Below are 27,431 nucleotides of genomic sequence, written 5' to 3'. Positions count from 1 at the left end.
TCACGACCTCTACCTACAATGCCCAAGCAGAGAGAGAGAGACAGAGAGAGACATCCTCAGAAGATCACTGCTTCTCTATCTCTCTCGAGGAATATTCCAGTCTCAACCTGCACACTTCATTTGAATTTCAACGGCTGCCTCAAACTCAGTAGTGAGAAATACTCACACTCACACACACGCACACACGCAAACACCGGGTTTTCAGTTCAATCGTCCAAGAAAAAGCACATTTTCCAATGGAAGTGACGCATGAATCGTGAATTCATATGTCGGGGAAGTGTCTTGCTATATGCCCTGACCTTTCCAAGGAGAGAACGAAGTGAATCTATTTCTCCTTGCAATGTTGTATGAAGCGCGAGGCAGCAATTATTAAACCCTAATGAATAACCGGGACAAAACAAAGCGCTGGCATACTATATCCAATTCTGCTCACCCAAAGGCTACATTAACATCTTAAATGCAAATAAAACTCTTACTCGAAATGCAGACAACTCGCCCCTGGCAGAAAAATATGAAAACACATTATTCCTTCTCCCTAACCTGTAGAGTGCAAACTCTAAAGGAAAACCAAAATTAACGAGCTTCATGGAGGAGGTCAAAGACGGGAAAGAGGGAGAAAAACTTGGGTAGCTTTATGGTTATGAGGACGGTCGTTGGTCAGTAAATTGTTGCGTTTGCAAAGCAGATGCAGACAGCAGACAAAGCTCAGTCCAGCAGTCTTTATTTTTGATCTAATTTTTAAGTACTTACACACGTCAGTCTGTCATTAAAGAAGGGATATTGTGCAGCTACATATGGGGCTTAACAAGCACAGTAGAACATGAAGCTTCTCTGTAAGCTGATTCACAAGGGAAGGAGGAGGAGGCATGGAAAAAGGAAAGAATCAGAGTAAAAGAGATCGACAGATTATGTAGGGTGACCACAACCACTTTGACCAGTACCAAAAACCTCTTAAAGCTGTTATCGTGTCAAATAAGAGAAATCCTGGAAAGCCTCAACTACTGCACTGCGAACATTTATTTTACAAGCTCCCGGCTGAGCACACAACCAAATCTCTCACTCCACAATGGATTTCTGAGTCATCCATCAACCTATGGACTGTTGTGGTTGTGTATGAATGGACAGCTACAGGCAGCGCTTGAGGTGCTCTATCCAGCAACTATGACTCTGTGCAGCCTAGATTCCAGCCTTATGGTGAAAGGAGCTGAGATGCCGCTAATTTGGGTCACTGTGTTGCATGGTTGTGGCCTGTGTTCCTCCAGGAACAGATATGAGTGTGTGTGCACACAAAGCGTGCATTTGGGGCTAGTTAAACTTTATCCACTGTCTGTTTTCCAGCTGTGTGTGTTTCCTCTGCTGAGCTAAGCTAGTTTTTTCTCTCTCTCTCTCTCTCTCTCTCTAATATGGTCTTGATTAGCAGCCCAGTGGCTTTGGTAACTGGCCCACAGTTATTCCAGCTATGTGTTTGTAGTGGGGGGGGGGGTTCGTCCACGGGGAGAAATGTGTCAGCCTGATCCACGGCTTGGACAAGACCCTCACTGCAGCCTCGTACCGTGAACATGACAGGGCACGATCAGAAGCAGGCAGGGGAAAGATGTATGGAGTTTGAACATGGACAGGGAGCTAGAGAGGAAGTACTGTGTGCAGTACTATCTTTGTCCCCTGTGGTTGCTGAAGTACGGCCAAGTATTCAACCAGTAAATAAACACAAATATGCACACAAACATATACACACTTGACTATCTTGAGAGGCATAAACCTCAACAAGAAAAACAGTGAAACATGATCCTGAACCAATTGCCTGAAACTGAAGTGTGAAGTTAACAGTCTAACTGTTAGTAAAGTGCTCCCAGAACATCAGAAATAGGGGAAATATAGATTTCCCTGACAGTCTTCAAATCTCTTTAGCCCCTCAGAGCATTTCTACTCCTATGTGCTAACTCACTGTGATATTCGAAAGGTGGCACCAAGAATGCATTTTTAGTTTTCCTCTGTGATAACAGCTTAGAAGCAGCAGCTCTCTCAGGCAGCAACAGGAGATCGATGGAGAGTTTAAAAGGATACTTAAGAGACAAAGCATATGGTGCAACAATATGATATACAAAACCACATTGTCTGCTGAGCAAACACAGCAATATGTCGTCTTAACTTCAGTTTTTCCTGTTCCACCTGCAACGTCTCCAAATCGTAGAGAACGCATGCATACACACTGCAACTCGTGCACAGAGTAAACGGAAATTGAAACCCATGACAAACACATACACACAGACGTGGGGCTGGGGCTTCACCACAGTGGCGCCGGGGCAAGGCAGGCAGCAGCAGCTACTAATTAAGAGTGGTTGGCTGAACAGCTGTAGTTAGGGCTAGAGCTGGAGGGCTGAGGAGAATAGGGCGACAGGTCTGACACCGTGTCTGTGGGAGTCCGTGTGTGCATGTTACTAGCGGCCCTGGGGCTATAGGCTAGGGCCCCAGTTCAAGTCTTGCTGACTCAGATTCAACACTGCCTGTCTGGCTGCAATCCTGCTGATAAAGCTAGCACGGGGGAAGAGCAAATTGTTATTTCCCTGTCTCTGTTACTTTCTCCCTTTTCTCTGTGCTCCCTCTACTCCTCTTCCTCCTCCTCCTCCTCTCCCACCTCTGTTTTACTCTGCATTTTTTGTGCATCTTTCAGTTTCACTTCCTTTTCTGCTTCGCTATCCCTTGCTCCGCTTTCCAGCTGCCCTGTCACTTTCTGTATCTCCCTGTTTCCTCCATGCTTCCGCAGACAGTCAATATGATTCAATAAGCTATATTGGCAGTGAATGCGTTTGTGGAGCAAAGGTGAGGATTACAGTGGGATTCAAAACAGGAAATATATTTGCTTTTAATGGTGAGTGCTTGATAAACCGTTCCTCGACAGTGATACTACAAATCAATCTTCTTCTGCCTGTCTCTCCTTCTGAATCTGCTGTTTATTACCACTTGTGGATACTGGATGTTCCTGTTCTCCTGCTGCAACTGTAGTGAGTCAGACTTGTTGAGCAACTTTATTAACAGCTCCACTGACTCAGTGCATTACATAGTGAAATGTAAACACAAATAAGACAGGAGACACATGTTACGGCCTCAATGCCACTTTTACAGTACTCTTGTTCCTGAAAATGCATAAATTGAAATACGTATGCATTTTACTTGGATTTAATCATTATCACCATTCATCTCCAGCAAAAAATGGTGTCATAATTTCTCTTAGGAAACATGACCACATTTTTTTAAATAAATAAATAAATAGAGAAAGCACTCATTGTCCACTTTTAAGGCAATTTACTAAGTTGAGATAAGGGGCAACCATATTAACATATATTAAAAGGCCTTGTGACAATATAAGAGGCTTGGCTTTGGCCTTAGTTATTTAGCGTGCCAGCTAATCCTATTGTTGTTGCTTCTTGAGCATAAGTTGCGAGCTTGATGTTATATACTTGCTTGCTCTTGCGTGTCTTTGTGTCATATTGCTGCCATCAAACACCTAAAATAATAGTCTTTGACATTTAAGTGTAGACCAGTTTTCAAATTCAAGTACCATTCTTATACATACCATGAACAAATACTGTGAAGTACAATGTGAATATCACATCAAACAAGCTCAACATGACGGTATTTAAATGTGGCTACCTATTGAACTGGCTTCATTCAGTTATCACTGACAATCCGATGAATTCTCAGCATTTCTGAACGGCCAGGAATGGAAAGTGACACAGTTGACATTTGCGTGCTTCGGACCGTGGGAAGGTTAACACGGGGAAATCGGCAAGTTGCCATTTGTATGTGCCAGGTCCTGCACCACAACTCGCCTTTCTATCTTTTTCTCAGGACTGCAGTTTACTGTGGCGCTGGCTATATACACACAAATACACATACAAACAAAGACACACACTTGCTCCTTTGTGTTTGCAGTCTAAACAGTGTGTTACAGGAGAGTGTGTCAGTTTACTGTTTGTCTGTTCCTCTCTCTGTGCTCCCTGATGTTTACCTCAGTAGGACAATGGACTGCCCTGGGAAAACTTGAGCACGGGAGGTCTGAAGCTGTGTGTGCGTGTATTTTTTGTGAGGACAAAATTGGACTTCGTCGTAATACTTTGTTAGCATGAGGGTCGCACTAACCTTAGCCATTATATAAAAAAAAGTTCTAGCATTTGCAGGACTGCTAAACTGTTACTTAAAGTTTTCAGGTGAGTTTCCATCTCGTTGTAGATTTGTGTTGTGCCAGTTTCCTTTGACTTATCTAGAACTCGACTTTTTGGGAGGGTCACCTTCACAAATCTGGAAGTTATTCCAGATGTTTGACTTTTTTCGACATCTTGCTAGCGTAGTTTTCACTTGTATTGTCAATGGTGGTAATGTTAGATGACACTATGATGCAAAAACTATCACTAAGATTGAATATCCTTGTCTGAAAATAAATAATAATAATTTATGTTGATGCATAATAAGTAATATTGTATTACTATTTCTTATTTCATGGGCTATTTGGGATTTTTGTGGTAATGCATATATAATAATAATTTTCTTGTTCTCCATGCCACGGTTCTTTCATCTGGGAATAAACTTGACACTTTACAAACCAAAATCTCACCTAGAAATTATTTATAATATTATGATAGTTTATATGTAGTTCCAGCTAAGTAAAATGAACAATGGATGCCTCTACCGAAAGTTGTTAGGGGATCATAACAATCACTTCTCCAAATTTTCTTGGGCGAAGATATCCTCTGAAAGCAAAAAAAATATTAACCAATTGTCCAGCCCAGTACTATCTGCTAATCAACTTTTTCTGTGTAGAGTACCAACAAGTTTCTGTTGCTGATAGAAACACTTACATAGTGTTGCACCTGCCTTACATAGAAACCAGTGTGTGTCCGCATGTGTGAGATCTGGGCCCCTAGCCAGCCAACAGCCAACAGTTGGGCTAACTTTCTTACCACTGAGGCTAACACTGATATGGCTACTGTGGCTACTGACTACACTGAATAAGTTACAGCCTAAAATCTGAGCATTGGTGTAGTAACCGTTACTTCATCATCCTGTGACATTATTTGTGTGTGCAATTAATGCCAGTACCTATTCATAAAGACTTCCCATGGTCTGCTTGTTTAAAAAATAAAAATAAAAAATAAAAAAAAATCCAATCCATCTCAAAATGATGAAATTAGTATAAAGACAGAACTCTTTATGAAATGATAAACTGTATCAAAAGAGTGTCAAAAAGCACAGCATGTTACCATGAGTAAATGCCATGTAGCTTTTCATTAGAAGAGCTCGACACAGAGACAGACAGACAGAGAGAGAGAACAGAGAGGCCTATGTACCCATCCTCACTTTGGCCCAGTGCCAGGCCTGCTCCAACAGAGGAAGAAAGAGAAAGGGAGGGTGCTGTGAACGTGTGTGGATGTGTGTGTGAGGGGGCAAACATTCCCCTGGCAGGATCCCCGGGACCCGGTGGAGGGCAGGGTTCAGCCGCTGAAGGAGAGGCTGTGTGCCCGGCAGTCAATTAGCAACTTGCATTTACACAACAAATGAAGCTACCACCGCTTTTTCTAGCGCTCACACGCGCGCGCACACACCACTTATGAGAGTATCCACTCACTGCTCATCAGCACATGCCGACGCAAGGTCAGAGAGATGCGGATGTGTGTGTGTGTGTGTGTGTGTGTGTGTGTGTGTGTGTGTGTGTGTGTAGGGGGGGGGCAGAGCAAGAGGCCAGCTATCTGCTGAAGTGGTACTCTACCAATACTAACTCATTGGCTGTGTCAGAAACACAAGCAGGGCCACGATGAGCACAAAGTAACAAAATCTCTCCTGCTGAGCACTGCAGCTATGATACAGACATGGATACTTAGGAAAAAGGAAGTCTGAATCATGCGTAAATACTGAAACAACTAGTTGACTGACAGAAAATGAACAAAAATGTGTTGACTCAATTTTTAATTGTTATTAAGTCATTTATATAGCAAAAATTTATATACCAAATATACCAAATATATTGTGACTTCAGCTTCTCAGAAGGGAGGATTTGCTGCTTCCCTATGTTGTAAACTGTGTATCCTTGGATTTTGAACTTTTGTTTCAGAAAAAAAACAAGCATTTAAGATTGAAGAGTCTGGAAAATTGTCACTTTTTTCCATTTTTCTGACATTTTATACAGTCTGTGGTGTACTGAATCTGCATTCAAACCAGCAGCACTGTATTGCTCTAGAGAACTGGTCTACGAATCCATCCCGCAGCTTTACATTAGCTGTCTCTGCTAACCTTGATAAGCAAAGTGTGGTCTTGTGGTCACTGTAGTTCTCTCAATTGGTGCTTTCCTGCATTAAATGGAAATTGTTTGCGAACTACATCAGCAGGAACAGCCAGCATCATGCATCAGGGCACAGCAAATGAATCCAAAGTAAAAATACACTTATCAGGGTGTTTATTTAAGTGCTCTGGCCAGAGCCAAATATAAAGTCTGTATGATTAGTCACAGAGTAAAGCTGATGTGAGGCTACTGACCAGCTAGCCAACACTCACCCAGAAATCTTGTGGGAAATTGCCATGTCTGGGTGACATGTGAACGGGAACGGAAGTCAGTACTGTTCACTAAACACAGTTTATCAGGCAACACCCCCATCAGGAGCGGGTGAAATTCCCTTAAATCTTTCTTTGCAATGCTAGTGTGAAAAAAACATACACATAACTAGGCATGCAGGCTAGGCATGCAAAAGGTTACATTATACTCCTATGTATTGAGAAAAGAGACACAGGGACAATTCCTCGAATTGGTCACACCAAGCTCTTGTGATAACAGGAGATTTGAAATGTTAGGAAAACCTTTATAGAGACCACTGTTTCCTAAACAAGAACACATAACTTCTGAGGCTTCACCTCATCTGAGAGACCATTATGCCATGTATGAGTGTATTCTACACAGAGCTTAAACAAAAAGAAAGGTGATCCAGTAGCACCACCATAGCAATATTACAGTTTTCATGAGTAAGTCAGAGCTAAAATAGGGTTTAACAGAAAACACCAGAGAGATAATGGAGAGAAAATAATACCTCTGAATTGACTCAAAACATGTTGTTGCTGCTGGTGTGAATGGGTCCTAATGGGCTATCACCACTTGGCTAATGATCCTGCTCATGATAAAGTAACTTTACGATTACTTCAGTAAATTTATAATTTCTACAACCCTGCTATAGTAGATAATGGCACCAAGTTTGTGCCCCCTGAGCCATAAATTCCCCTCTTCTTGATACTTCCAGAGGAGCAGAACTTGTCACATTAAATTTTCATACGGTGACCACATAAAGAACTCTTGAAGTTGGTCCACACTGTCTGCCTTGTTGAATCTCCAGTGTAAAAACATTGTTGTAACCACTTTAATGACATTGAAACTTGATAGTCCTGTTAAGCAAACACAATTATACAAGCCCTTGTAAAATTCTGCTTTAGCTGTAATGAGTATAAGGCTACTGCAGAGGACCTTGGTCCTGTGTGAATGACAATGACAGTGTATTTTAACAGTGTGTTTAGAATGAATGGTGGAACATAGATTGATCAAGCATACAATATCTATATCATAACCTTGATACTTGGTGACTTGGGGGTGTGGGTGTGTGCCAGGAGCTTAAAACAGGAGACCACCATCACTGTTTCTAGCCCCTTTTATACAGCCTGTTCAAGGCACGAGTGTTGCACCTTTACTCTGTCTCGTTGCTCTGTATAAGAGATAAAAACATGCAATGGGGGGGGGGCATTGTTATTCCCACGTTAAGCCAGCAGCAAAGGTAGCCACAGAGCCAATACTGATGTCTGTGTAAAAGGGAGAGCCAACATGGCGGGACAGACGCTGTCGTGTTACACGTCATGCCTCTCATTCTGGAACGCCGTCATGCCGTCTACAATCACTAACAGCAGCATTATGCCGGCTTTATTTGGTTCAGTGTAAACAAGCAAAGGCGGCATAATGAGGGGTCTTCTTAGCAGCAATATAACAGGATCTCTGTTTAAAAAGGGACTTCTATCCATCTCTACTTCCCCTGCTCCTCCAAGCCATCATTTTCTCCCACTGAAAGACAGGTGAGAACTGCCCTGTCTGCAGATGACATAGCTCTGTGTGTGTGTGTGTGTGTGTGTGTGTGTGTGTGTGTGTGTGTGTGTGTGTGTGTGTGTGTGTGTGTGTGAGAGAGTGTGTGTGTGAGTGTGTGTGTGTGTGTGTGTGTGTGTGTGTGTGTGTGTGTGTGTGTGTGAGTGAGAGAGATACGGAGTTTGGCCTTTACAGTGAAAGCCGTCTGCTGAAGTTAATGGGAGGAAGACCTGGGTCTATACTGTTGTTGATGAGGTTGTGTGAGTTGGGAGTGTGTGTACGTATCTCATCACCGGCGGGTCGGCTTGCTAATGTGCGCATCTCTCTACCTATCCGCCCTCTACCCACTCTATCCATTCATCTCTCTGCCTATACATCAATCTATCAGGGACAATTATTGGTAAAACGAGACCAGTGGTAAGTGGATGAGAGGTGACCTGTGCCATATAGCAATCAAACCCCAACCAGTCTCTCGCTCTCTCTCCTCCTGTCATCCTCCCTTTCCCTCCAGCTGTGCTCTGAATAGGCCTTTAAATCACTCGGCCCAGGCCCTTTGATTGGTTGACCTCTCTGCATGATTAAACAGCCATTTTCATCATGTCCTCTGTAGGAGAGTGACAGAATGAGAAAGCGGGAGAGAGGGAGAGACAGGCATAGTGATAAGGGAGCTGAGCAAGCCCAACCAAATGGGATCTCTCCATATGATGACAGACATTTGGATCAGAGGAGCAAGCGGCTGAAACTCCACAGAGTGCAAGCTGTTGCGAATAGCATCTGAGAGTACAACACATAGCTGGCATACCTCAACGTTGACCGTGAAGGACAAATATGGCACAAAGTCCAGTATCAGAGCAGACATGACAGGCCAGGGCTGGGCGATTTGACCTAAAATCTAATCACCATTAGCTGTCAAAATTACCATGAAAATGAAAAATTTAAAGATGACTGTTTTAACACATCAAATCTTCTGTTGGCACACTTCTTATGTTCGTCCTAATTAATTATAGTTTGACTGGATAGGCTTCTGGCCTAGACTGCAAACTGACTAATTGGTTAATCTTCTGGTTAGATGTCACTGGTTGATGTAGCTATTCTCAGTTAAATTACATCAGATCTGGATAATTTATTAAAATTTGGACGTGAGTAAATTTTGGTCAGTAAGAGATTGATTATATTCAATACATCTGGTTTATAGTCCAGCCCTATGTCAAGCAGCATTATTCAGAGCACTTAATATAAATGGCAGTTTAGGATTTAGACACAATGTTATTATCCTGGGGTGATATTATTATGAGCAGCTTGAGCAGAGGGATTGAGTAGAAAGCATACGGTACAATTTATGCATCTCACTGTTTTATGTTTCCCTTGAATTACGCAAGAGGTCAGGAAATTGCTCAAGAGCACTTCAACAGAGATTGAGCTATTTGTGCCACACTTTAATGTGAAGTAGCCAACAGGATATCACAGGACGATATAACTGTGGACTGCTCACAATCATCATTGCTGTGACCAGCAGACCTTAACATCAATTCCATGAAATCACCAGTCTAAAGAGTGGGAGAGTTTAATTTTCCCCTCTTTCTGAAACCAAACTTCTCATCCAATAAAATCGCCACTCCCTCACAACATTCATTTGGCTTCCAAATAAAAAAGCCCTAAAGCCAGAGTGGTGGGGTGGCGCAAGCAAAAGCAGCTGTTCCAATGCTGTATTCAGACCTTAATTAAAGTTTGACTCAACTTCTCTTGAGTTTTTGTCATCCTCTTTTCCCCACATTCTCTCTTCTTGTCTGCCCTGCCTTGCACACACAACTTTCTCTCTACAACATTATTCTTTGGTACGACCTGCCTTGTTGCTGTTCTGAGTTAGCTAGTGCTGCCAAGTTCCCTCCCTCACTTCTCTGTTGCCTAATTCTTTTCCCTCAGCTGTTTCTGGCTGAGGTGCAGGCTCTGGCATCATTTTGTTCAGATTTCTCCAATCCCGCCCTTTCAAAAATATAAATGCTCAAGGCTTTTATGTTGATGCAGCTACAAGCAGACTGGGAGACGGGCTACTTTTGAAAATGTGTCTGTGCTGCGGCCAAGTTTGATTGCTGCACTGTCTGCCGAGGGCAGAATGAGGTGTACCTCTTGAATGAGCTAAAAACACCTTGTGGCCTCGGATGGGGATCTAGAACCAGTTCCAGTTGAGAACCGGTTCCAAATTGTCTAAACCATTGGAATGGTATGACTCCATGCTTCTCAATTCCTTTTATCGATGCCGGTACGTTTTTCTGACAGTTGCGCACTGCAAAACAATGACGTCAAATTCATGCATCTACGATGCTGGAAACTTGCAGCAAGAAGGAGTTATGGCGGAGAGGGAGAAACGGTCCAAAGTGTGGCTTCATTTCACAAAGACAAATGACAACACTGCCAGTTGTAATGTCTGTAAAATGGTCATTTTAAGTAAGGGTGGAAGCACCAGCAATATGTTGAAACATCTTTCTACGCAACATGGGCTCCAATTCCAGGAATCCCATGTATTTGACACTCTAAGCACGAGTGCAACCGAGCAGTACGTCTGTTACAGAGGGTCAATATCATATGTTATAAGAAAACCTAAATGTAAACAAATGTTAAACAATGGAGCTTTTGCAAACCTGAGACACATGCATAGCTTTTTCCTACTCTGTTTCTACACTGTGTTCAGACTCAGAGATAATAAAACAGTTGCGTTGACACTGAAAACCACGGAAATTGATCATTAAGGCAATCGATTAGGAATTGGACTGATAAGCAGAATCAATAATGGCACAGGTATCAATGAAATCTTATCAATTCCCATCCCTGCTTGTGCCACTGAAAACCACAGAAAATTGATCATTGAGGCAATCGGTTAGGAATTGGACTGATAAGCAGAATCGATAATGGCACAGGTATCAATGAAATCTTATCAATTCCAAACCCTGCTTGTGCCATGTTTTGAGAACAGCCCATGTGGCAATGGCTCTGAAATGCATCCTCTTTAGTAGTTTGGGTGAAAGAAAAGTCACCTATGACTGATTCTAAAATATGCTTTGGCTTGATGATGTCTTTGGTTGGAAAACGTAACCTTTTCTGCCCAGTTTGTCTGCTCTAATATCAATCATTGGTTTTATGCCATTGTTTTCAAGCTACACTCAACAATCAGTGTTGCCTCAAGCGCCAGTTGGACAAATACTTTCTGTCATGTGTCAGGGGCAGGCAGAGAGTGTCTGCTGGTGCACCAGGGGCCATGTCGCGCTGATCTCAAGAGCCAAATGAGGTCACATTCGGGTAACAATAGAGAGCCAAGCCAATCAACTCAACAGCCACATTCCTCCACATGCAATGGAAACCAAGGGAATCATAGATCTTGGTGAGGCAGGGAGAGAGGGCAGCCCCAAGAGAAAGATTTGTAGAGAAAGGAAGAAACTCCTCCCTGCTGCCACGCATCAGCACATCACACCAGTCACAAGTTACACACACCATTTAATTTGGAATGCAGTGGCCTGACAAGAGCTGAATGGTATCGCTGACACATTCCTTCATGTTTGCTAGCTGCTTCGTCACATGCTCGGCCTCCTTATCTGCCCCAGAAAATCTACCAGCTGAGAGAACAAACTCGCTGGGGCAAACTCGAAAATAGTCAGAAACAAGCGGGGAGTAACTCCTGAAGACATTATTCCCTACCCTATATCTTTTCACGTGGGAGTTGGCATGCCACTGACCTATGTGACAGCCCCTGGTAGGGGGAGAGGAGGCCACGGTCAGAGGTCACCAAGCACAACTGGAGCCATCATGGGATAGCAATATGTAGCTCAAATTCACATCCACCTAAATGCCCCACCCTCATTACGCAGTAGTAGCTCAGAGGTTCACCCCTAGCGGCGCAAAAAGCAACAAGAGGGCCCTGCAATAAAACTTCCATGGCCCCACTCCACCTTTAAAGTAGGGATCAATCTAACCTTTGACCTACCCCATCCCACCCCTCCTTCCAGTTTGGAGCCCCCTTCCTCCTGCTCTTCTATTTCTGGTGTACAATCAACACCCAACCCCCTTCCTGGCGGTCCACTATTGTCTGGCCTGGAGTACTTATTCCCAGAGTCCCCCTGCTCTGCTTGCCTCTCCGCTGCAGGGGGTCGGGGAGGGGGAGGAAACTTAAAAGCACCCCTGGGACTCACGCTGTTACAGCATGGAGGTAACTGTGGTCTGCTAAAAGAATTAGGTTGAGCAGCCACCAATGTTATGCACCACATGCCGTCGAGTGGTTTTCCCTTAACAAGCGATGTAAGGTAGGAAAGGGAGGGAAACTGGGGTTTTATGGTCCTCAAGCACATGTTTCCACTGAGGGAATTGAAGAAAAACACCATGTCTTTCTGAAGCATCCCAAAACTTTTATCTAAAATTGTTGAATGTTAGAGAAAGGTGCTCCAAGCTGTTCAGCAATGTCTATAGGGAGGTTGTGGGGCAAGAGTGAAGCTTTGATATGCAAAAGTAAAGCCTTTAAACCTCATTTAATGGAAGAACTCTTGCAGTTGGCCACCTATGAAATGTCAGTGTTATCATTAGCCTGTTAACCTCACAAACCTTTGGAAAGTATTTGCATAACATTGAAGTAGCATTACTGGGTAACTGTAGCGCCACTGAATAGAGAAAAGTCCCTTGTACATGTGTCTATGGTCGACATGCTATGCAGTGGCACAATGCCAACACACAATAGAGGCCAGACTCAGCAGGCTACTCATCACGTCTCCCTCTTTAACCCTTTGAGAAGAGCACAAAAGAGGGAGCTGACAAGAGGCTGTGGAAAGAAAAGGAGGTAGGAGAAGGAGGAGGTGCAGGATATTCTATGCTACTTAAGGTGAGTTTCAGACTAAATTTGTTATCTGACAACTTGAATATGGCTCCACTGTAAGCACGGGGCAATGGATGCCAGGAATCCAAACTGTTTCTTATACATATTTATGTTCCAGTTTTCTTCAAAATAACATTTCCATGTTTCTTTTGGACATCTGTTACTAACAGCAATCATCTGTCATCTGGGTTACAGTTTCAAATAAACTAATACTGCTTTCAGTCAGAGCTTAGAAAAGTTTTGAGCGGGCCAAAACACCTGACAGGTCCCATTTAGCCCTGCTGTAGAAAAGTGGCTATTGAGAGTTTAACGTGGGGAGGTGAGAAGCTGGGAAGTGCTCCAAAGTGATTTAGGTCTAAAGCTACTCAAAATCTACCCTTCTTTTAGCACCTGAAGTGGGATCTTATAGTGGATTTAAGAAGGCTAACTGCCCTTTCTGTTACTCCGAAAACCAAAAAGGTTTTGTCCTTCATTGACTGGTTTTCAATGAAGTATCTGCCTACATAAGACCTCACCAACACACACACACACACACATACACACACACACACCAGAAGCAGCAGCCCACATCTAAAGAGTGCCAGCCACTCAGGGGAAAAAATGAGTGGTAAACAAAATGAATAAAAGAGCACTTATCTCCATCTGGTAAACACACATGCAGGTGCTGACATCAGAGTGTGTGGTTTATGAGCCATGGAGCATGTGTCCATGAGTGAGTGTGCACACACATATACACAGGCCAGAATGCAACTAAGGGAAAAGAGAGGGAGAGTGATTCTGCCTGTGTCCTACACGCATATGCACACACCTTCTCAATGTCCACCACTGCCTCGGGGGCGACACCACAATACTGCTGACCTCTCAGGAAGGAATTGCCCTTCCTTCCGCTAACATGGGGGTTGCTGCTGGCTAGCCCTCAACACAGCCACAGTAAAGGGGCCAGACAGGCAGCTAGCTGATTTATAGGCTAGCCTACGGCCATGCTTTCCCTCGGCAAGTGGCTCTCTTCAAAGGTCCGCCTTCTATTAGTCTTATTTACAGGGCTGGGGAGTACAGACCACCTGAATTATTTAAGATTTCCCTTAGTAAATACAACAGAAAGCAAGAGGGTGTGTGTGTGTGTGTGCAAGACGAGGGAATGAAGCATGGAAGACAGGAATGAAGTGGCAGGGAAGGGAGAAAAAAGAAGTGAGCAATTATGAGTTGTTGCACCATTAACATTAATCACAACAATAAATGGCTATCAGCCCGTGTAAACTCTTCCCTGTTTCATCTTCTCCACAGTGGAAAGTGTTACCTTACATTAAACATGAGGATTCACCATGCTCACACACACAACCACATTCAAATCGCATCCTTTATACCATCCTCCTGTATACAGTGCACACATCAACAAATGCACGGCTTATCTCAATGCAAATACATGCACAGGCACACACCCACAGTGCGATGCCTCCTCTCTCACACAGTGGTTCTCATTAGCAAGCCAAACATGCCTGAAGAGGCAGATAGACTCTAGTGAGCATGGTAAACAACCAGTAGGCTGCCTCATCTAAACTGAGACTATCTCAGCATCAGCAACACACACTTTCTGCCGATGATACTGACAGGCTGGGGCATATACAATCCATTCGAAGATCTGCTTTTTTTCACCGAACCAGTAGACTTTGGAGTGCTTTACTTAAGGGAAGACAGACATTAGGTAAGGCTGATGGCCATGACAATATCCCAACATCTGCTCTACCATATTAAAAAAATTGAATGTTTTAATGTGACACTTTATCATGTGCATCAACAATTTAGTTTGATCTGCACTTGAGATCTATTGTATAGAGCACTCATGGCAAGCAGTTGTTAAGGCGCATCTTTTAGAGTTCTAACCTATTTTTACCAGATGAAAGAGACTTGTTAAACGACCAGTTTAAAAAATTTCTAAGAGACATTGAGAAATCAGTTCAAAAATAATTTTCACTCAGATTTCATGTCCCAATTCCCCATCATTTACAGTAAATGTTGTCCATTAGTTGCATTAACTTTTGTCCAAATAAGCTCTTATTTGTTTAATGAAAAAGATAATAATGAGCCTTAACTATAGCGTACCATTCAACAGCTGCCTATGGCTTCAAGGTAAATGGAATGTGGAAACAACCTGAGACTGTTTCACCACCATTCAACTCTTTAGTGTTATTGAGGAAGTTGCAAACTCCTCTCAGTTGAGATCCACATGCAATAAAAGCAAGCATCTTATGGTTTTGGATTACTGACTTTACAGAAACTAAGCAAGAAGAATAGAAATTATACATAACAGAATAACAAAGTACTAGGTGCAACCTACCCCACCAGATGTGCACCATAGCAATACAATTAGAGAACAATACAGATGACAGGTGTAGGTGTTGTCTAATGTTACAGGAAGGAACTGTGACTTCCCGATCAATAGCGGGGCCCAGCTCTACTTCACAGGAGGAAATGCAACTAGAGAGGCCATTTTTTAAGTCCATGCAAATCGGGGACTCAAGCTGCCTGTCTGAGTCAGTGTCTGAGGGGAGATGGACAGAATGCTGACAAGAGCATTAGCATGCCAGGGAGGAAGTCACATATGCTGTGGCTGTTCCCACAAGTGGCGGAGGCGGTGGGATTTTTACAAAAGGCCACCAGGTTGGAAATGGAACCAGGATCAGGCAGAAGGTCCAAATCTCAGTGGTGACGTCCTAAGGGGCTGAGGGTCAAATACAAACAATGACTATGTTTCTTTGGATTGGATGAGAGCCCATTCTACAAATTATGAGATTGTCAATTTGACTTAAAAAGAAAATAAATCCAATGCAGTGCTCCTATCAATAAAATGAAGTGCCCGCAAAACGGTGAACAAGAGAATTTCTTCGCGCCCTACTTAAGTCAATCTTGTCACACCGCTTTACATTTCAACCAAACTCATCAACAGGGCCTTTGAACAAAAGAAGAACATGTAAATTCTGTTCCACAACAGGCAGCAAAGAGTACAGCGGAGACGAAGCTTATTTTCAATTTGCAGCCAGATTAGCAGGCATGTTTTTGATACTGTCAGAATGGCAGAGATTTTCCTATTCCAAGTTGTCTTAAGTGAGTGGCCTTTTTAATGCCTGCTTCAAAAAGCATCCCCCGTACCCGAGCAGCTGTCACTTTCAGCAGGCACTGTGGAGGACGGGAGTGGGGGAGGGGCTCCTTTGAAGGAATGGTTAAAAGTGGGCGATAAAAATAAACTGGGAGAGAGGAGAAAATTAATTATACATAACAGACAGTTCACTTGGATGAGCACGACAGAGACAGAGAAACTAAGGCTGCTTCCCTCACAGAAAAAAAAAAAAAGGCCATTTTCTGGCTGAGGAAATTTCTGCTCTGCCACCACGGCGGTAATATTTATTTGGCTATATCTGAAGTGAGGGATTCAACAAGGAATCATTTTTGAGAAGGTCCTGGCCTCAAACAATACATACTGAGCTTTAATTTCAAATTCTCCACACTGGCGCTCGCTTCATGCATCCTCTCTAATTCAGGCAGTGTCCAGGGCACAAAATAAAGCTGCCAGCCCTGAGCGCACCCTCCTCCTTAAAATGTGATGAAGCTTGCAGATAGCTCAGAATGCCTTTACATTCGCTTCTGATTGGCACTTATGAGGGTTTATGCTACTGGCTCACCTGCAAACTCACCTCTTGATATGATTCGTAATGCACCCGCACTTTGCAGTGCAACACCTCCCAGTGACTTTCAATCTCAGTTTCTTATTCGGGCCAAATGGAGGTCATTCCTACTTGAGCAGTCAGTCAAGACAGGCCCGCCAGGTATTGGCGAGTGAGTTTATTTCATATTAAGGCTTGTCGGATGGAGAGGTGTTAGCACCATGAGAGCTGCGGTTGTGTGTCTGTGGATGTGTGTGTACGACACAGCAGGGCCTTCGGGTAGAGCCCTGCTGCTGGTCCCTCTTTAGTGCGTTTTAATATAGCTGCTGCTGTGTGGCTCCTCGCCTCGGGGCGCTTCAAAAACCCCAGAGAGAGACCAAGTAACAGGCAGAGATGATGGAACAAAGCTCAGGAAGAGACGGAGAGTGGACAACATGAGGAAGCAGGGGAGGATGTGACGGAGGCAAGGAAAGATCAAAGGAGAGGAAACATAAACAGAGGTGTTACAAAAGAGAGACAGAGACAGAGAAGCACAGACTGAATGAAATACTTGCAGCAGAGCGCCAGCTAACCTCTTTAGCAAGACTGACACAAATGAAAACTTATGTAATAAAAACACGCCATCTCAACCAGCTATCATATGAAAGCAGATATTGCATTACAGCGCCGCTGTGCCAAGGAAGCCCTCAATCACACATGGGGGAAAGAGTTTAGACCACGGCGTACCCGGCACTCTGACATAACCCCTGCATCTGTTTAGGAGGGGATCTTCTTTCACCAGTAGTAAATGACTCTTCCTGCACTGAGCAGCAGCAACGGATTGGCACTGCCAAGCTAAGAAGACTAGAACCAGTAGCAGTGAAAAAAATGACTGAAAACTGAATGAAAAATTAAAAATTGGGGGATTTTGAAACAGGGGAGGCCGGACAGAGAGAGAGAGAGAGAGAGAGAGAGAGTATAATGATGGAAAAGTAAGGAAGGCTTTACATGTGTATGGTCTCGGTGGTTTGCTGTGGAAGGACGGAGGTAGACACAGACAGCAGTGGGAGGAAGTCAGGGCGAGAAAGCATAGGTCTGGAGGCGGGAAGTACAGAAAAGGAGCGGAGGCGAAGAGAGAAGGCGAAAAGAGGAAAAGCCACACTGGCTTAAAATGTCCAACAGTAAGAGAAACTGGAAAAGGAGCTGGATTTTTACAGTTTAGCCACACACACAGCCCATATATCAGCTCGCTGCGAGAAAGCGATGAATCACGGTACAGTATGCCCTGAACAATAGAGTTACGCACTGAAGGTCTTTTCACATATATAAACAATTTCAGTGACCCCGTGAAGTAGTTTTTCACTCCAACTCAGAAAACCCCATTCAAGCTTGAAGGAATTTCATTCAAATCGTCTCCTTTAATTCCATTTTTCAAAACCCCTTCATCATTATACAGTATGCACTAAAAAAAAAAATATTTAGGGCCAGTCTTACAGTGCCAAATCACAATTCAATTCTCACTGGAGCACAGCTCTTCTGCTTTGTCATCCATCTACAATCTAATTAAACCTTAAATATGCTGCTCACTGAAAAGTCCAGAGGAATGCGACGGGGGGCAAGCCACACAAAGGCAGGACCAGAGGGGTGCAAAGTGCACATGTCAGCTCGAATTCCAAATTTTGGACATCACACATTTACCCTTCACAGCAGCAGACAGACCGGACAGGGCAGACTTTCAAAATTCATGACACTGCTGGTCCATTGTGGGGCAGATCTGTATCATAATTAGGGAAGATTGAGGCAAATTGCTTGTAATTTTCTGGCTGGGTTGCCAGCTTTCATGTAAAATGCCATGCAAGGTCATAGTTTTGCAGAAAAAAAAAAAAATCTTCTGAAAACTCTAAGGTGGGAACTTTTTGACACCATGAAATAATAATCATCTTGCTGAAATTGTTTCTCACAGATTTCCCCCAGTACTATTGTGACTGAGGTCAGATAAGAACGTGTGATTTTTGGACATCTGTTAACAAGTTCCTGTAGCATTTTGTCATTACAGGAAACGTGTTGGCTAAATTAAAAAAAAAAGTGATTATACTGTATAGCCAGTAAAAAAAAAGACAGTCACCACTGTGTTTGGTTACATTACTGCCACTCCTTGCTGTCAGTCACACTCATTTAAAATAATGCTTGTTTTGAATGAACAAGTTAGGTACCCTTCTGTTGTATGGTTGGTGAGATGTCAGTCAGTCTGTGGTTGAATGATTTAAAGCTGTGACTGGGCACCACCTCTTAAACAAACACTCATGTCACAGTTCAAATCCCACATCATTTCCATGTGAATGCTGGTCGTTGCATTGAACTGTCAATAAGGAGCTGCTGCTTGACTGGACTGAGGCACAAATCGGTCATGTCAGGTATGATTAAGAGTTGCCACATTAGTCACATAAGTCCTGTGTCTTGTACGGGTGTTCAAGAGGTACACAAGTAGATAAAATACACCAATTGCTGAAGGTGGGTTTATATTAACTGTCTAAATTGCACTGCGGATACAGTAAAGGGCTCCTACTTAAATATTAAATGAATATTGGAGTGATTTTTTTGTCCAAAGGCTCCAGCCTGGCCCCACTCCCCCTCCCTTTCCCTCAAAAAAGGTTAAAATTATGTCTAAGCCCTTGCTCATCTAATATGATTCATGAATACATGTTTAAAATGGGCTCCAAATGAATTCGCGTGCCGTGCGGGGTCGGGGTGGGTAGTATGATTTGGTTAACCAGGATTTGATTAAAAAATAGAACTGAGGAGAATCCGATAGAGCAATGAGAGCATTTTCAATAGCTGACAACCAATGCGCACTCAACACACCCACAGACAGCCCTCGCCACTCCATCCATGCTCAAAATTGCTGTCGAATAACAAAGCTCACAAATTGCCTCTCGTTCGTTAGCAGATTAACGCTCTTTTCACACCACACCAACACAATTTCTAATTATTTCGGAGCTAATAAGGGAATCGATTTTCTTTTAAAAGCAAGCACCACGTCCCCCCCCAGAGAAATCCAACACAACTCCTCCCTTAGGTCCATTTAAGAGAGCCGGGGCAGGAGCCATTCAAATACGAGGAAATAAACAAGCGGCAAACAAGCGTGACTGCAAATGTTTAATCTAGAGCCACGCAGCCTCCTCCAGTCTCCCCGGACTATTTATCCAGGCGACAGTGAGTGTCAGCTCCGCGAATACCTGTAATTATGTATGGTGGTGTTGGCATTCCTCCTCCGAGGCGCCCTGAGCCACCTAGTCTGTGTCACCCCGCACCGGTCCGGGAGGTTTCTTTTTTCTGTACACGACTCCAGACAACATCGCCAAATAACGGCTTTTTCCCCCACCAGAAAAGTCTGTTCTCACTGCAGCCGACGTTCTCCAACCAGCCCAAAAAACTCACCTCACACTGCACCAAATCCGAGGTTACTTCCCCAAAAAAAAAAGAAAGAAAGAAAAGAAACAACAACAACAACAACAAAAAAAAAACCTTTCCCTAGTTTCAAGCGCCAGGTGCTTGGCGCGAAGTAATTATTTCAAAAAGAAATTCCGGGATTAATTTAGTTAGCAAGCTAAAGCCTCGCTCGGCGCCCGAAAAAAAAATCCGCAGTTTTAGTTTGGTGTGGATCAATCCGACTGGTGGTCACACCGGGGCGCACATCCAACACACCGCTCACAGAAACACGAGCCTCCGCACACGCCGACACACACCTAAATAACTGGATGTTAGCGCTACTCCGCTTAGCTTATCCTCTTCGTGCCTTTTTTCCCCGACTGGGTTCGGCTGGACCCTCAAGCGCTTCAAACTCGTGGGGGAAACCAGGCGCCGAGAGCGGAGGAGACGTGGGGGAGAAGCCGGGGGGTGGCGGAGGGGTGTAAAAACACAACGACAAACTCACCACACTGTGCAACGGAAAGAAAAAGAAAAAAAATGTAACCTAAATATTTCAGCCGGCTCCGCCGAAACCCGCTCCTTCCATACGGAAAATAACAACAAGAACAACAACACAAAACCCTGCGCCAGAGTTTTCACGGTACTTACAGATTCATGTGATCCTGAGGCTCGATATCCTCGCCATGGTTTTAAATTCCAAAACTTGGGGACATTTCCACTCTGGTCACGGAGTGGAGGTGCTCTCGCTCTCTCTCTCTCTCTCTCTCTCTCTATTTCTCTTTCTCTTTCTCTCTCTCTGTCCGACAGCTCCCTGCGTGTGAATGGAGAGGAGAGGAATGCAGCTCCGGCTCCTGGTGGAGGGAGGAGGGCGAGAGAGGGAGCGAGGGAGGGAGGGAAGGAGGAGGCGCTCGGCTAGCTGCAGTACCTCACCGGGCTCACAGAGGGCGCCCCCGGGCCGAATCCTGGTGTGACGGTGACATGGGGGGGGGCCTTTACATTGCATTCATATTGGAAGTAGTCGCTCTTCCCACACTTTTAAAGGATAATTTATACTATGTTGTGCTTAATTGTGTTTTTATTTTACTTCTTATTTATAAATCAGTTTTTATCATTTTATGTAATTTAATTATTATTTGACTTTCTCTATTTGATTCCTGGCGTCATGCTCTTAGTTGCATTGTAATGAACTATCAGTTGGCGGTTTGCAATTTTGTGTATAGTAAATAAAGTTGATTAAATAAATTTAAAAATTACCTGAAGCACCGTTTTGTCCCTGTATGTCCAGCAAAGCCCAGTCCGCTTATCAAAATCAGGGAAAGAGTGGATTACTAAACCTCAGTTTTGTACTCTAATTAGGCCATTCCCATTATTTGGCCATATTTTAGGCATAATAGTACTTGACAGGCAAGAGAAAGTGGCAAAATACAAGGTCAGGAAATGTCATTTCTGTCATCGCGTACACAAAAAAACTTTCCTCTGTGCCACCTTTTGACATCGAACACCTGGTGCTATTTGAAAGGCCTACTGGGAGTCTCGCATTAACTGTAAAAATACTCCCAGAGGTGATCATTTAATTTTACAGAGAAAACTGTCACCAGAATTTCTACAAAAATTTAGGGACCATAACAGAGTACAGTATAATTGCAGTTAAGTAAACAGAATATTCATTCAAAGAGAGTATTCTTTTACTACCCAACTTTACCTTGGGGCCAAATTCAAAAGCGTACACAAAACAGAGTCATAAATCGTGTTAAAGTCTACTACCACTCCTACAACTACAACTGATCACAAAAGCAATAAAAAAATCATCATTTCCGCAATCGTCATCGTCATCAAAATCCATTCTAACACACCTTTCTGACTAAAAGGTTGGACAATAGACAAGGTTAAATAATAATTGGACACCAGCAAAAGAAAAACACACAGTGATGTTGGGAAGTGGCAAATGGTGACAAATATTTGCAGGACAACTGACTTACATTAATAGTAAGTAAATCCCTAACAGGCAAAGTTCAGCCTCAATGGGGCACAGAACATTGGGCAGAAAATATCTAAGCTAAATGTACAGCGAACAGTGTTTAAAATAGAAAATACCCAGGGAGATAGGTTTGGTTGCGAGCTAAACAAACTTAGGCAGCCTCCTAATTAAACGAGGGGGCCCCTGGCCTGCCCGTCACACGGCATCAGCTGACACATTCACACCGACTAACTTACACTGAGTGACACTCTGATGACACATTTTTTGAATACAAGCTGTGCCCGTAAGGCTATCCAGCCAATTTTAATTCTTACTCTTTTCTTATGATATGCAATCTCGAGACAACAAATGTGACTTTGAAAGCTGAATTTTAATATTCATCATTCATTCAGCGAATATCAAAAGCTTATATAAAGTGTGTTTTGGGCACTGTTCCATGATGTCTCTGCAGCGAGGAAGCTTTCGGGATAACTGAGTTATTCAAAAAGGCAGCTCAGGTTACCAACTGCACTCAGGAGAGCAGAGAGTAAGATCTGGCACTAACCACACCACCTGGCCCCATGCGCTGTGTGTGAGGGAGAGCGTGTGTGTGTGTTTCATAGAGGTGAATGTGTATTTTTGATTGAGAAAGATAAAGACATTTGTGTGTGTTATATGAATAAAAGAGCAGCTGAATTTCAGCGCTTGCCAGAAAATTTCCCCCTGAGTCTATCACACCACCCAGCTTTCAATGGTTTGCAAAATCCCACTGTCTTGCCATTAGAAATGGTTGGTTTGGTCGTAGTAATACTAAGAGATTAGCCTCACTTACCATGTGAAAGGCCTCTGGACAAAGCCATTCTCTATCTCACACTTAAACACTGGCACATTGATTAGCTCTGAGTTGGTGCGGTTCATGTCCAACCAGTTCTACTTCAATCCTACTGTACGTTCTCATGGGAATTTTTTCTTGAAGTATGAAACACATCAGACCAGGTACAATATCAGCCTTATGCAAACCAGGATCAAAGGACCACATGCAAAATGAGCACTTATTCTCTTTCATTGACACACAACTGTGTGTTGAGTAATATTCAGACTTGTATTATAATTCAGTCAAAATAAAGATACTGCACCTAAGAAGATGATTCAATAAAACATGAATCACTCTTACCTACAGTGTACAACTAAAAGTTGTTTTGCACACAGTGCTCAGTAATGTTTTTTTGTTTTTTTTAATGAGCCAGATTAATCTTGGCTGTTATGATTTGAATAGACAGCGCACAGGCCGAGAAGCTTGGGCTGAAAGCACAGAGAATATTAAATAAATTTCCACATGGCTGTTTGCTGGTTTGCTGGTTTGCTGCTATTTTGCTCTCTATTTGCCTTTTTTTTTTTTTAATTCATGCACTATTAATGGGCCTGTGTTTGGCAAGAACAACAAACATTTTAAGTGAGCAGAGAGATACAAGAAGTGACTGATCATGGAGAGAAAAGAGTCCCAGTTGTCTCTGGAAAACACACATGCAAAGAATACACTAACCTGCGTTTGTGTGGACACACATACTGTACATACAGTTTCTTTGCAATCACACTCAAATAACTAAGCAAGGATGTGTGCATTATTACTGTACAAGACAAACAGATCCACTCCATTCTGCAGCTTCTCTATCTACACTATCTGAATGGTAAATAAATAAACAAGGTAATAGACTGCATTCAGAGAGAGAACAGCATTAAAATGATCACCATCTCATGCACTGACACCTACCTTGTGATTCCAGTCATTCCTGATAAAAAAAAAACATCGATGGATAATAATGCGCTCTAAAAACAAACAAAAAACCCTATGTTTTAATCCTCCAAACCTGAAAGATGATCAGTGTTCGTTCTTCACCACTAGTCAATGCTATCCCTTTCGCTACACATGAAACTGGATCTTCCAACTTAAAAGCTAAAAAAAAAACCAATCTGATCTGTGCCAATTAGGTGAAACTAATCAGATTTGAGCCACTTGTTGAAGTGCAGGTTTGGTGGCCTTGTAACCTGAGGTGGCACAGCTCTGTCTAAACAGGTAATGAGCCATTAATTGGCTAACAACAAGATGGCTGACTGTTAGGTAGCAAGGTTACAGGATATCATCTGGATAAACCTGTCTGATCTGTTTGTACAGTCGCTCCAATCCCATTTCAGCTCTCAGGATCCTCAGCCATTATGGAACCACGCCATCTGTACACAGCAGCACCACATGAGGTCGGGTGGAAACTTCTTGAAAGACCTGTTTGAAACTAAAGTGCACTGCCAGCCAAAATCCTCAAACTATTGGTTTCTGCAAAGACTATGATAAGATATTTGAAGTGTCAAGTAGGTACCTCCTAAATTCATGATTCTGGCCTAAACAAAGGCTGGGATGTGCATACAACTGTCTCCTTATATGCCTAAAGCATAGACAAAGAATGTAAGTATTAATGTATGATAGTTATTTAATGATCAAAACTGTCCCATAATTCTTTGCTCTGTTGTTCAGTTGGGTATTTTCTAAACAATATGATGGACAATAACAAAGCAGGTAGATTGGTAACCTGTCCTGGTAAATCCAAATTAAACTGTATTATTATAAAATCTAATTTCATGATGAAATGTGGTTTTGGGGTAAGATATTAAGGTATTTTTTCTTGTGTTAGGCCTAAATCACTTTACTGTAGATGTCCAGTCATACATGGTAGCTAGGAGTGGCATATCATAAATGATCAACTTTCAGTGGAATCATGATGAATGTATTGTATATTAATTTTACACATTACTGTTGATCAGATTAATGGTTCAGAGCAAACTGTTTGTTTTTCACATGGGATGACTTTTGTCTGATGTCATGCAACAGTGGAAGATTGTTCATTGCACCAAACGTCAGTCTGTTTTATTTGTGATTATTTGCATACATTTGCCATACAACTGGATTATGGTACATAAAGATTTTGAAGAAATATTCATATCGACATAATAATTTCTATCATATCGCCCAGCCCGATCGATAGCTACACTATAGCTGCAAAAAGCATTATACATGGTGAATGCACTGCTGTAGTAGGTACATGCTTTAAATATGATTTTCAGTATGAACAAACTACTGTGTTTGCACCTGTTAACCTAAAATGTACGTGAGAATTTAATAGCTTTCATGAATTATCTGTACTGTTGGTTAAATCTCTATGGTATGGTATCAATTTGTGGCAAAGAGAATCAAATCAGACATTTATTTATGTGCAACATGTTGCAGATGATTAATGTTAAATATGACAAAACATTACATTTAAGTAACACAGTATCACATCTCAACACATGGGCTCATTAGGAAAGGCACTGATCAAACAGTAACATAAGAAGAAATCATGTCATTAGAGGATCGAACAACCTGCAGTTGGCAGAGGTTAAAATGTTTATGCATTTGAAAGTTGTGCATATGTTGCATGTTTGAAATTGTAATGTCTTAAGTAAGGTAATATGAGTTAAACATATTTCCACCTTAATTAGTCATTCAGAGTGCATTTCAGTTGTGGGAAACCTTAAGAGACTCTGGAGACTTGTTTTTTAAATCGCTGCAATCTTATAGGCAGGCTCATTGGCCATGATTTAATGTGCATCTTTTCATAGACCTCAGTTATCAATTAACTGTAAGTGTACACCACTGGGAATATTCTCAGTCGTGTCGGCCACATTAACATCCATTAGAAGTGAATCACCTGTCTGTACTAGAGCTCCTCGGCTGCTGAATGTTTTCCTCTGGGCTGCAATCTGTCATACTGGGGAGAAGAAGACTGGTAAGAAAATAATTTGCAATTGCTTGTGAATCATCTTAAGGTGCCCTTCAGTTAAGCCTGAAAACTGATTACTCTAATAATGAACGTGACAGATATGAGCAGGACCACAGTGAAAATATAACAAAGTTATGACGTAATTTTTCTTCTATCCACATATGCAGGAGGTCTCATGTAAATTTAAGAACAACAATCAAAAACTAGGTTGTGTAATTGCAGTGGAGAACAGAAGTTCAACGTACCATGAAGCTTTTCAGAGTCAATTAGCAACATAAGTTCTATGATGTACATAATTGATAGTATGACTTTGATATTACATGAGGAGCACGATATGATTAGAAGCATGTTGTACCACGAAGCACACCTCAGAAGGTGTTGCACTTCAAAGACAACACTGAATTTTCCAGGTGCTGGGTGTTGAGTCAGGCATGCTAACAGAGAGCCATTTTTATGCTAAGCTAGTTACCAGCTTAGCTTTCCCTCCCCTTGCCCACCTTTTTTAGGAAGCTTGAAAGAAGGTACCTAGATATTTTGTGCGGAAATTTTTGAAGTACCCAATCATAATTAAAGATCTAGTACAAGCGAACAGAACCTAATTAGTTACAAACAGCCTCTTTGTGTCGTCTCTCAGCTGCCATCAAACACTTAATGTGGCCTTTCTTTGCCGGCCTCTGATGTACGCACCTTGGGGTGTGCATGGTGGGGAGACCGGCAAGCACTAGCCATTCGATTGAACGCAACACATTTCATTATTCCTGTGATATTGGCTTTTTTTTCCTTTACTTCACGGGCATGTGATCTGGAGGACAACGAAGGGGGAAGGAGAAAGAGAATAGAAGAAAGGGGAACTTTGATGTTTTTAGTTGTACAACTCATAGCTTTTTTTTGTAGATGTCCTTAAGAGTTTAGCTCTCTTTAAACTGCAATCCTACTCTTCTGCTCAGTGTGTGGGTTTGAAACAATATTATAGCACATGGCTTAAAAGTGATCAGAAACCAATCCTCCTCCACCATATAAAAAAAAAATATTTATACCACATGCTGTAGCAGTGTGGTTTGATATTGACTAAGTTCCTATTGATATCCTTATGCAAAACAATGTTTCTGTTACAAGTGCAAGATGTCAGCTAGCATGAAGCAGGTAGTGCTGATGTTTTAGTGAGACATCTCCACAGCTGTTGGATGGATTGCAGTGAAGTTTAGTACAGAAATACATGGTGCCCAGAGAACAAATTGATTCTCTGACTTTACCTCCATTTCCATTAGCCAGTCAAAATTTCAGTTTGTCCAGTATTTTGTTTTATAACCAAATCTGTGCAAAACTAATGACATCCCCATCAGCCTCAGCTATACTTTGTGCTTAGTACTTAGTAAATGTTAGCATGCTAACCCATAAATTGAGATGGTAAGCACTGTTGTGCCCAATTACTGCTTCACAGAGCTGCTAGTGGGGCTGTAGATTTGTAGTCTTGTTTCATGATGATAGTCAGCACAATTTAGTGTTCCCTTAAGAGCTATAATGTGGTTTTATTAGGCAGAGGTTAAATATGAGAGATATTTTAGCAAGAAAATATTTGCCAATATGACAAATATATAGCAGGTTAAAATGAAATCTCTGATTTGCCCTTGAATAC

At 42.4% G+C, this 27,431-nt stretch overlaps 1 protein-coding gene across 7 annotated transcripts in view; it reads right to left on the bottom strand.

Moving 5' to 3' along the window:
- The window catches only part of LOC120807322 (plexin-A1-like), a 181,364-nt gene extending 160,511 nt beyond the window's left edge, over positions 1-20,853 (bottom strand). For 5 of the 7 annotated variants that reach the window (XM_040159122.1, XM_040159126.1, XM_040159125.1 and 2 more), the window contains exon 1: positions 20,675-20,853. The gene's annotated coding sequence lies outside the window, so the exon portion shown is untranslated. Of the gene's footprint in view, positions 1-20,035; positions 20,080-20,343; positions 20,442-20,674 lie in introns of those variants that run through there. The other 2 variants (XM_040159124.1, XM_040159123.1) reach the window with 2 other exon arrangements.
- Positions 20,854-27,431: the final 6,578 nt, after the last annotated feature.

This window comes from Xiphias gladius, chromosome 21, assembly GCF_016859285.1.
Source record: "Xiphias gladius isolate SHS-SW01 ecotype Sanya breed wild chromosome 21, ASM1685928v1, whole genome shotgun sequence".
Lineage (NCBI taxonomy): Eukaryota > Metazoa > Chordata > Actinopteri > Istiophoriformes > Xiphiidae > Xiphias > Xiphias gladius.
Note: the sequence above shows the minus strand (reverse complement) of the source record. Positions and strands in the feature narration are given on the sequence as shown.